Here is a 12,608-nt window from a genome sequence, read left to right on the forward strand (position 1 = left end):
ATTAGAAGTTGGGCTTCAGAAAAGAAGATTAAGGTATTAGACCAAGTCGAAAGCTCCAGGAGCTGCACAACAACACTTAATTTTCATTCTTGGCTAGACAGCCAGGGGGCTTCGTGCATTCAATAATGTTCCACTGGTTGAAGTTTCATTCTGCATAGAAACGTGCTCCATCCAGCAGGATAGGTTCAATAGATAAAACATAAAAGAAATGTGACTATTGTTTCTGGGGCGGGAAACGGGCAGTTTCTTCAGTTTGAAACAAAATTATCAGCACACACTTTGTTATGTAGTTGATCATTCTGTTTTGAATGCATCAATGATGTGTGTTGTATCCAGCGCTGGTCATACTCAGAGCAGATGCAGTAAAGTTAATGGGCGTTACTAACTTAGGTCCATTTATTTTGGCAGGTCTGCTCTGAGCAGAACTGTGTTAGGTACAAACAAAAGTCTAAAAGATTTGGTGGGGGCCATGTATGCCACAAAACTGATCCAGTGTATGAGAGAGTGATTTGAGATGGACTGCACCTTATTTAGTCATGGATGCTTTAGTTGAGATTCTTGCATTGCGGGGGGTTGCACTAGATGATGCTTGGGATCCCTTCCAACTCTATGATTCTATACATGCAGGCCCCCTAACTTGTTTTTCTTTCCTTTTACCTTTCCCACTGAGCCTAGGAGCAGGCATCAATGCCACACGTAAAGGGCAGGAGTATGGCTGTGATTCTCCACAACAGCCAGTCATTCTTAAGCTGGCTATATCAGAAAGCGATACCTTGAATGTGCAATGGGGGCATTGCAGAGATGGTCTGATGTCAGCTGAACATGGGAGACAAACGACACATCCCACATCAAATGTTGAGTAATCAAGCCATGACAGATCCAGCGGTGTACACGCATGTGGGAAGTCTTCCTCTAATAAACATATACATACTCTGATGGTCTGGGCTCTGAAATGTTGAAGGCTGCAGATGGCAGTATCACCAAGGGGCAGTTAATGCTGTTGCCTTACTTGAAACTCACCAAGACCCTGCAAGCATGGCCAAGAAATGATGCTGTCTCCCTTCAGCTGCTTTGAGGCAACGTCTGATAGACAAGTGTTCTTCAACCTTGATTCCTTAGGTGCTGTTGGACTCCAACTCCAGCTCAGCCAACGGTGAGAGATGATGTGAGTTGTAGTGCAGCAACACCTGTGGTTGAAGAAGAACACGGTGGTTGCCTAAAGGCAGAAGGAAGGAATAGTTCTCTTGAAGGCAGCCTCTTCTTGGTTCCTGTCCCCTTCAGAACTGCGTCTAGCAAGGAAGTTATTAATCCCACACTGCATAATAATGAATCTAATAGCAGGGACTGCCACAGATAATCAGTGATGACTGCTAATAATGACGGGTGTAAGATGTGGGCAATGGAACAAAACCAGAACCAGCCCCTGGCCACCCCTCATTGCCTCTTCGTCGCAAGCCTGAAAATGATAATTCTCCAGCTGGCATAAGAGCGAGATCTTCCTTCAGTGCCTCAAAGCCCCTCTAGCTTATATCTCCAGCAGAGAAAACAGCTGTGCCTGGTGAGGTGGGAGCGAGTGCTCTGCTACTCCCTCAGGGCCCAGATTAATCTTGCATGTTCTTACACCGAACAGCTGCAGTCTCTTAGCTACTTATCTCAATGCTCTTCTCCCTTTCTAGCCTCTAAGCGTTTCTGTCACACTAGCCTGGACTACCTATCGATCAGACGCTCTCAGAACTGTCTGACCTAAGTGTTCTCTTGGATCCAGGTTCTCCTTCCTCTCCCCTTCAATCATTTTGAACACACGAATTGTGACCCCCATTCTGAACTCCATATAGCAGCAGAGGTTGCCGACGTGGTGCCCATGGATGCCCGTACATCCACAGAGGACTTCCATGATGCCCACGGGGGTCCCCCACCCCTGCTGAATTTAGAAAATTCTAGCCAATAGCAGTGTGTCCAATTCCCACAACAACTTTTCTGGTTTGCAAGGTTGGAGGCTCTGGCTATATAGAAACACCATAAAATAGTAACCTGTTGAATCCCCTTTCCTCCTCCTCCACCTGGCCCATAATATCACTGGCTGACTCCCCATTTCTGCACAGTAAGTTGTGTAAGGAGAGGCTGGCATAAAAAAACTGGCAAGGAAGGGCAGGGCATAGCTGACATTTGATAAATGTGCTTTCCTATAGCCCCTGAGTTTCAAGGGTCAAAATCAGCATGACATAAATCCGTAGCAGGGCAGCAACATATCTTGTTTTTCATAATCATAGGGGCTGGGGAGCCAGATTTTTATGTGAAGGCAGCACAGGAAGGGGAGGCTTATCTTCTCACTCCCCTTTCAAAATTGGAATGGAGATCCTCCCTTTGTAGGGTTAGGAGACTTGAGGGGGGGTCCCCATTTGTGTATTCATACTTCTGTCTTCCTCCCCAATAGCTTCATGAAATTGTCTTCATGCAATTTCCAGGGAGGGAAATGAGGTTCCTTTTCTACATGCAGAAAACCATGGGTTAGTCACCTGGTTTCCTCTTGCATATATTAGGAGGTAATTAAATACATGAATGACTATTGCATTGCCTATGTTACATATTAAAAGTCACTTTGGATGCTACAGTGTGGTATGGCATGCCCTTTTCCGGACACTCCATTCTGTTCTCCACCCTCTCTTGACTTTCCATTCCATAAGAGTAGTCAGTGTTCCATGTCCACTGAACAGTCCAAGTCCCCACTTTAAGGTTCCCCCCCCCTAAAGATTAAAAAATGCATTGAGATTCCTCCAAGTATGCTGAAGTAATATATTACCCTGAGCCCCTTTGGGAGGTAAAGTGGGGTGAGTATGCAATTAATCATAATACAGTACTTTCCTTTTGTGTGTGGATGGTGCTGTTTTGGCTACATAAAGGTCAGCATTCAGAGAATGGATTTTCTACTGATATATACCAACATATTCATGAATGCCCAGACCAGTGGCTCTGCATAGCTCATTGTCATGAGATGACTTTTGAATACTACTACCACCGAGTGTAAACAGAGCTTTTACATTCTGGCTCTTCATTCACAGGCCAGCCAGTAGCACTAAGACTTCAATGGAGTCAGATATGCTTGTGCTCTAGAGCAGTTCACTCGCATCCTTTGAAATTTGGTAAAATTTTCACTGGAGCTGAATAATAGTTTGTAGACAGCATAGAATCAACATGATCTTTAAGAACCTTTTGAAAATAAACCAGAAGGAATCGTGTGGGTAAGCAAAAGCTTCAGTGTGCACTGACTGATAAGCAACTTGAGAGTTTTCCTATTAAATGAAAGAATTAGACGGGCTTTGAACAGAGAACAAACAGCGCAAAAATTCCTCCCATTATTTCCTGCTGGGACTTTGGAAGGAAAAAACCCATATTTTCAGCACACCCTGTGAGAAGTGCTTGATTTACTCCATTTCAAATCGCAACATTGGAGTTAGCCAAGAGACACCCATGTTTGCTGTCATTGTAAAATAATGATTATGCTAGGTTTTCTTTAAAAAAAAAATATGATAGCACTTTTTACAGAGTTCTTAGTATGGAAGATTATTATTTCGGAAAGACATTGGTTTTGATTTTCTAAAACTAGATTCATGTAGATATAGGGAAATATTGTCTTATTTTTTTCCCCACCAAATGTAAATGAACTGTGAAAAAGAGTATGAATTGAAAGTTGAGACGATAGATGTACCTTTCTGAAGTGTAGGTGGGTTCCCACAAGGCAAGACGCAGTGTTAACAGCAAGAACCTTTACTGAACAAACAAAACTGGACAACAGGAGCAAAGCAAATACTTATATTCATTTCTGGAGGCCTGGGCCATTCCCACACCCAACGTGATTGGCTGTCTAAACATCCAAGCTGCAAAGTCAGAGTTTAAGTGCCAATGGCAGAGGCCCAAATCCTGAAATGTTCTGTGATTGGATATCATGTATCAAATCAGAACACAGGGGGTCAAAATCCTTAGTCCAGACTCAAGCTCAGGCAAACACAGACCACAAAATACATAACACTTTCCCTGTTTATCTGTTTGCTTTGTAACACCAACAAAAAAAACCTTAATACAAGCAAAAAAAAAAAAAGTTTGTTTTTTTTAATTTAAAGGAAATACTGGCATTTGTTCAGCTTGTCTCAATGCCCTTGAGATCTGAGTTCAGGGGCAGTCAAGATGCTATCCTTCAGATTTTGTAGACAATAACTTCCATCAGCCCCAGGCAGCATGACCAGTGGTCAAGAATTATGGGAGTTGTAGTCCACATCTACATCTAATGGTCACCATGCTGGCTATCCTTGTCCTCGCTGCCGAAAGCAACACCACGATTTGCAATACTCATTCAACATGCCGCCAGTTGTTTCCCAGAAATAAATTGGGAAGATGTATTTTTGGTCCTTTAGCTGCATATATAGCTGGATAGTTTAGGCAGAATCTCCAAGAAGGCCAGAAATCAGGACAGTGTGAATGACATATGAAAAGCTGAATTTCATGTCATGTTTGGATGAATGGCATGCATGCCGAGCGAAAATTAAGTCAGCTAAAGCACTGTGGTTCTTGCAAGAAATCTTATCTTTTTGTCCCTCAGGTGTTTTTGGAACTGTAAATGAATGTTAAACCTTTCCTTTTTGCATTTAAGGGAAGCATCCCTTGGGAAGTGACACTTCCTTTACATGCACATTTAAATATTTGATTAGTTATTGTTTATACCTCTCTAGTTTGTTATGCAACAGAGATAGTTCACTTCCTATCCTATACCTCTCCTCTTTTTTTGTTTTTGTATAATGAGATTCCATGTTGAAACTTCAAATCACATAATAGCAGACACCTGGAAGAGCTTTGCCTACAGGAGTTTTACCTTCAAATGCTGGTGTCACTGACACACTCAGAAATACTTTTGCTGGAATCCTAACTCCACTTACTTCTGAATGGACATGGCAACAATTGCACTGGGTGTCAAGCAGGTAAGACTGGCACTCCCAAGTCATGAAAGGATCCAGCAATTCGAAATGTGGTATTTCCTAATTTCTTTGTATGTCTATTTATTCAAGGACCTCAAACCCGCTCTCCGTTAAATTCAATCTCAAAGCAGGATACAATATAATAAACATAACAAATAAAACATCATTAAACCAATTATATATGAAATGGATATAACCTTAACAGCAGCAAAGGAGCAAAGTCCAGCAAGGGCAGAGCCCATCTCCAACAATAATGATTGTACTGCACTTGCTTGAAGTCCCCTCTTCTGCACAGCTTGAAGCTCTTGATGAAATCCCTGTTGATGCAGACGTTCCCTTGTTCTCTTGACCCGAGGCTCCTGTTTTAATGAGACTGTTCTATTGCATATTTTAAACTATGGACATATTTTAATGTTTTAATTGGGATTCTTTTGCGGTGTCTTTTAATTATTGAATTTTAATGGTGGGGAATTTGTTTTTTTAAAAAATATTTGGTGAACTGCTTAGAAGCCTGTTTTGACACTAAGTGGTATATAAAATAATTCATAATGAACAAACAATGCTTATTTATTTATTTATAATTAATTCATGTATGCCCTCTTTTTCTTCTGGCCAGATCACCACAATTCTGAGCACACATACTGGAGAGTAAGCTTCACTGAGCTCAGGGGGACTTACTTCAGAGTAAACATGCTTAGGCTTGCATCACAAGACATAGTTCTGTTGCCTTAAACAATAATGAATGTTACCTTTGGCAAAACACTTTGGTAAGTCTCTCTCTAAATATACAGTTGCAACTGAAATGATTTACAATCGGGGTTGAATAATTTTGATTGCAAGTGTGTGTGTGTGTGTGTGTGTGTGTGTGTGTGTCTATCTATCTATCCATGCACAACCAACAACATATTTTGGAAACAGTGTATGTGATTAGTGCGCAGAAACCCAAGAAGAAAATATTGCAGTTTTTTTTTTTTGTTAAAAGAGATGGGCAAGTTATCCACAACATGTTTGATTTCCTGAAGTCCATCCCTTGCACTTCTAAGACTGCCCTTTTAAAAAGAACACTGAGAACACTATTATGGGTTTCCACCTGCCGACTAAACCGCTTTGTGGAAACAAGTCAAGAATTAAAGCCTGTCAATAATTGGCATTGCCATGAGCTATTTAATTTCCTTTGAAATGAATTCATTATTATTCCCCAGACATCAATCAGATTCCTCATTCATGGCTGAGAAAGCTCTACAGCAACAAGCCTTAAAATATGAATGAAGTGTCAGGTGGCAATTATTGCCAATTATGAATCTGGCAAAGGAAGACATAAACCGGAAGTGTCACAGCTGGGTGCCTAAAATTAGGTGCCCAACAGTGCCGCTCTGTGCACCTTTACTCAGAAGTCTCCCATTGTGTCCAACAGGTCTTACTCCCAAATAAATGAACACAGGAGTGTAGGAACTCAGAAGTACCGGTAAGTGACATTGAGTTCAATGAGACTTACCCCCAAGAAAGTGTGCATAGTAGGGGTGGAGAAGCTTTTCCCCACTAAGGGTCCCCTTCCCTCAGGAGTAATGCTTCAGGGGCTGCATGTCTGTGATAGGTGTAGTCAGAGATGCAATTCTATACATATGCCCTGGAGAATAAGCCTCATCAACCCATGTGGTACTTTGGAGTAGACAAGTACAGGAGAATTAGGTAGGTAGCTGTGTTGGTTTGATGCAGTCAAAATAAATTAAAAAATTAAAAAAAATGTTCAGTAGCACCTTAGAGACCAACTAAGTTTGTTCTTGGTATAAACTTCCGTGTGCATGCACACTTCTGCAGATACCATGCATGCACACGAAAACCTATACCAAGAACAAACTGAGTTGGTCTCTAAGGTGCTACTGGACAATTTTTTATTTATGTATAGGAGAAGACATGCATACTTTGTCAGACAGTTCAGGTGTGCATGTGTTCAATAGCGACAGAGCCTTTTCAAAGCCATACACCAACGAATCATTTATTATTTCAGGGCAATGACACATTTTGAGTTATGTTCTATGTGTGATCACTAGTGTCAGATCACAGCTGAGTAGCAAAAATGAAAGAAAAGTCCTACATGTGTTCTAAGTTGCCCATATGCAACTGTGGCCAAGGACAGGGACTAGCTCAGGTCCCAACTTCACTTTCCATTTAAAGAAGTATCATGCCACTTTAAAGAGCCATAGTATTCACCCCAAAGAATCCTGGGAAGTGTAGTCAGGGAAATGTGAGTCCTCTAACAACCCTTAACAAACCATACTTCCCAGGATTCCTTGGGGGATGCCACGACTGTGTCAAGTGCTATAGCACTGCTTAAATGTATAGTTCAGGTGGGACCTCTGTTTATTGCAGTGCAAGCACTATAAAGCTGTGCCTCTTCAAAAACCTCTGTTGGACTCAGGAGCAGTTAGGGGATTGGTTGTGCAGGCTGCAAGAAGCCACAGAGATTCCATTGTGCCCTGGGCTCTCTCCTGCTTATTTGTTTAGTGCCAGGGAGGCCAACTTGCTTCCTCGTTCCTGCGCTTTTAATGGCAGCTTAAATAGGAAGTGATACTGCTAGCACCACATCCGCAAACTACTTTGTCAGCTTATTCCTGCAGATCAAGTTACTGTTGCTGGTAAAGAATCTGGACAGGCTATTTTTCTGGCCAATTGGCAACTAGGTTATAAGTGATAGCAATGGGTGTCCTGTAATACTTAGCGGCTGATACATGGTCGCAGCCTCAGAGGAACCTCACTTTCCTGTATGGTCTGTGATAGACAGCTATTAAAGTGAAAATCCTCCACGGTCATTAAAAAGACATCAGTAGAAATTTTTTAATGGAGGCTTAAATTACTTCTGTATTTTTCCCATTTTAGCATTGTTCACATGATAACCTACTACTGGATGTCAATTTGCCGTAACGCATTCTCACAGTGAATGCAATATGAATGTGAACAATATTTAGGGTCGATTGCAATATTCTTAGCGAAATTAATTTCACCGCTGATTCAAATTGCCTATGTATGGGTCCAATGCCATTTTTAGTTTTGTAAGAAAGGCTTTTCTGGACAGCTGCAAACTATGAATGAAATGCACCAAGATATAAAATTGGAATTAATATGATTAGGTCATCATTTTAAGAGACATATCAAGGACATGAGCCAAAAGAATTTCAAGAAAAGTTCTCATTTGAGCTGAGAAGTGTTATTCATTTATGCTTTAATTTAAAGTGAAGTAGGTAGCTGAATGATCTCCTGATTATAAAGCACATGCACTTAGAATAGGTTACCACTGGAAGTAATAGAGCATTATGTTTATTGCCTATGTTAAGGCACCTAACACTTACGGTAATTTTCATCTCTTCAGGCTGATGCCTTTGATGGCTTCCTCATTTCATATCTGTGGAAACTTCAGTAGTTATTCTAAAACATAATCTCACAATATGCTCTTCGTGTGTGTCATAAATGCACACATTCCAGTCATCAGGTTGAAGGATGTGGGAAGAGTAGACTGTCCCACTTGGAGGGAATGGCTGGCCGGAACCTGAATAGGAATGCTCCTTTTATGAGGGAGGATATACTGCAATGTTTTGTTTCAGAGCTCACTTGTGATGTAAGAAGGGGGAGAATGACTCATTTAAAAAATAGGTCTGTCAGTGATTATGACAGCCTTGTCTGTGTTCTTTTTTCACTTCTAGAACATCATGTTCAACCTACCCCTTTCCCTGACATCATTGTGATGTGTGATTAGCCACTCTGGGTCCACATCACTGGCTGCCACTGGTGGGATGTGGCCTCTTGTAGGCCAGCATAAAGTAACAGACAGCAGGCTCTAACTGTGGGATCTAGTAGCAGATTGCATATGCCCTTCTGGATCACTGGGATAGCTCATAGGCAAAGGAACAACGTGCATGTCTCCCATTGCTCTACAGCGCTACCCTGATATTGGTGGAGAAACCATGTCACAGCTTGTCCGCCCAATCAGAGAACACAATCTAGACCCTGGTGGCTGTTTCTGTTGCCTATCAGCCAAAGTAGCTGTTTTACCAGGTGCTTTGTTTCCTCACTGGTTGAGTCCTGTCCTGAGCTTTGTCTTACTTGGAAGGTGTACCTGAATTAAGCTCCAAGCCATCCATTCTCCAGCCATCCAATCTGTTCCCCAGCTAGTCACCATCTTTGACACTTGGTAAAATGGGTTCTATTTTTTCCCTTTTTATTAATACTTTTAAGTATTTCAGCTATACAGAATACAGTAAAGTGAAAAAAGAAAGAAGGTGCATACACACACACACACACACACACACACACACACACAGTATTGCTAATACATATATGATTATTAATAACCTACTACATTCTGTATAAACTTGTTCCAAATATAAATATATTTATCCAAACAAAGTCTGCATCTATAAGTGATCTGTTCATATGTTGCAAGTGCTGTCATGTCTTCCATCCATTGAGTAAATGGGACCATATTTTTATTTTTTCAGTTCATCAATACTAGTCTTTTGACCATAGTTAGGAGTGCGTAGAATCCATTCCCATTGTCCAGTTGTCAACTTCCATATAATAGGTATATAATTCAAGAGAATATTTTCCTCTGAAATCTTAAGTTTTTCCATACAGCACAGTCAAATTTATGCAGTTGGCTTCTTAATGAGCAAATATTTTTGGCTTTCTCTTTCTTAGCTAGGTAGTCGCTGTTTTTATGGATGGTTATATTGAATGGATTTTATTCTGTGCTTTGCCATGATACCAGTACCGATGAAAGGTAAGCTATGAATCTTTCAGAATAAACAAATGAATAAATAAATACAAGCTGGAATATGCAATCCCATATACAATATGATCTGACAGATAAGACGGAGTAATTATTTGTTTAGTTTCTTACATTTATATCCTCCAGCTCTTCCATCATGGAAGTCAATGGAGCATATAGGTGATTCCTACATTGCCACCCATTCAAGCACTGACCAGATTTAGACCTGCTTAGCCTTAGCAAGGTGGTGGCTTCATGTGCCTTCAGCCCATACCCTTGGTCCAAATAATACTAGTTCAGCTACTCAGTAAAAAGAAAGGTAGGGTCTCACTCATCAGGGAGAAATACAGAATGTATACTATAGGACAGGACTGGATGTTATTTTTATGCCTTTGTTTTATCGCTGTTACAAAATTATCTACATAAGAATAGATGCAAGCATGGGGATGAGAGTAATGCTATTTTTTTTCTCATCACCCACTGAGCAGAACGAATGGCAAATTCTGCAGGTGAATTTGAGGGAGCTAAACATACTTGCACATTTCCCCAGCTGCTCATTTCATATACTGTACAGTATAACAGAAAGATAGCTAGAGTGTAGTGGGGACTCACGAGGATACATTTCCATATAATCCAAGTGCTAAATCTTTTAACCACCTTGAATATGTTGGACAGGAAGGCCCTGTAGCATTCTGCTTCTACTTCAACAACCTTTTTGTCCCCAAGGAACAGGTTTGTTTTGCTTTGTGTAACATGACATTTCACCAACACTGAGCTTAAAAGAGTTGTGAGATCGTGGCTGGCGATTTACATAAAATACAAAGGAGCATTTTGGTTGTCAATATTTACACTTCGTCTTCTTCTTTTTAATGCTTAGCCGAAGAAATTTGTTTTAATGCTGCCAAATGGGAGTTTTCCATCACTGTCAGTCATTTGCATGATATAGCTTCATTGAGAGCATTCATTGAAGCGGGGAGCAGGAATACTACATAAACAGTGGTGGAAAATGTTATTGCTTATTTTGGCCGGATATATTGGAAGCCATATTTTATTATTTTATTTTAAATGGAGAAAAGGTGAAGCTCTCAGACTTGACTAATACAAATGTATATAAATTCTCAAAATAAATGAATAAACCCTGTGGGAGAAACAAAACAAGAAGAATGATTATACTCTTTCTCTCTCTTTATATTAGGGAATCAATAAAACAATGGCCATTTTATAGATATGGCAAAGGCCCTGGCTTTTGTACTGATAGTGCAGGTAGGAGATATTATTTTGTGCATGAATTTCAATTAATTGATTATGATTTTATGTAAACTGTGTTATTTTTACCGTTGTTAGCCGCTCTGAGCCCGGCTTCGGCTGGGGAGGGCGGGATATAAATTTTTTTTAATTGTTATTATTATTAAAACAACTTCTATTCAAAGCTACTACATTACCACTGTGAAAGAGGGGTGTGTCCCCCCTGAGGCCTTAGGTTTTGGTGATTTTATTTTGGATTTCATTTGTCTTGGCAGGGCTAGCCAAGATCTAAGGCAAAGTATACACTGGGGGGCTGAAATCAGCATATACACTGCATGCAGAATGAACTGACGGGATGAAGCAAGTTCAAAGTAGGCCATGAAGGGGAAGGCTGGGGAAACAGTAGGTGAGTATTACTCATGCTCCTTTCAAGAGAACAAGGAAAGCCTAAGAAGTCAAAGGAGTTCCTTCCAGTAGCACCTTAAAGACCAACTGAGTTAGTTCTAGGTACCTATAGCTAGAACTAACTCAGTTGGTCTTTAAGGATACCTAGAACTAACTCAGTTGGTCTTTAAGGTGCTACTGGAAGGAATTTTTTTATTTTGTTTTGACCATGGCAGACCAACACGGCTACCTATCTGTAAGTCAAAGGAGGACCACACAGAGAACGGGAAGGATACATTTTTGTGTGAAGAAGCGGGCCCAGGAATCAGTTTGTTTTGTCAGCATGTCAAGCAATCTTCTCCTTGACTGGGGACCCCCTAAGTATACAAGCAGGAATCCGCTCTGCGTTGAGAGGACCCTTTTCTTCTGAATAAACACCTAGCAAGAGTATTTATGTATTGCATTTATACCTCACCTTTCCTCCAAAGAGTTGAAGGTGGCATTCATGGCTCTCACAACCCTGAGATGCTGAGAGTTGGTGACTGGCTCAGGGTCACCCAGTGGGTTCCATGTCTCTCTGGGGATTTGAACCCTGGTCTTCCAGGGTCTTCCGGGGTTCAGATGGCCATCTTTGTCATGGTACATCACAGTTTCCTTTCCCTTCTTTTTGGCGCAATGCACAGGGTCTAATGACTGATCAAAATCTGTTTTTTGAACTTAATTGCTTTGGAAATGCGTTTGCAGAAAGTATTTGCCCCCTCGGTCTTCACTTCTGTCGCATTGCTTATAGGCTGAAGTTGCCTTAACCAGCAAAACACAACTCCTACAGTTCCAGCATCACTGCTTGTGCACTTGGCAGAGGATGAATTAGATATTTGTCACTTTTTTCCATCACACTGTGCAGAGACTCTCGTGTTGCAGAAGGATCTCGCTTGTTAGATCTGTGTGAATGTGTGAGGGAGGGTGTATATATGCCTTCAGTGTTTGGGTTTAGAACTTGTGCTTGCAGAACTAGCCCCTCGGTTTTGGTTTTAGTTTTTTAATTGCAAAGTAATGTTCAGGTGGAGATCTTAAGGCTACTAGATTTGAATCTGAGGTGTCAAAATGATATTGGCCAGTCCAGTGCCAGCTGCAGATTTTGAGATGCCCTTGAGCAAGATGTCCTCAGTCGGCTCCACTCCTGAGTGGGCCCACCTCCTCCTTGCTGCTGGTCACCACTGCCTATTCGCTTGCACTTTTCCTCTGGGCCC

The 12,608-nt window shown here is 41.1% G+C and overlaps 1 long non-coding RNA gene across 1 annotated transcript; it reads left to right on the forward strand.

The window, feature by feature from the left end:
- The first annotated feature begins 8,723 nt into the window (after positions 1-8,723).
- Positions 8,724-11,365, forward strand: LOC309343605. The gene is made up of 3 exons (XR_014157351.1): positions 8,724-8,782; positions 10,925-10,992; positions 11,250-11,365. It is a non-coding gene; the product is annotated as an uncharacterized lncRNA (long non-coding RNA).
- Positions 11,366-12,608: the final 1,243 nt, after the last annotated feature.

Source organism: Podarcis erhardii, assembly GCF_964252035.2.
Source record: "Podarcis erhardii genome assembly, chromosome: 6".
Classification (NCBI taxonomy): Eukaryota; Metazoa; Chordata; class Lepidosauria; order Squamata; family Lacertidae; genus Podarcis; species Podarcis erhardii.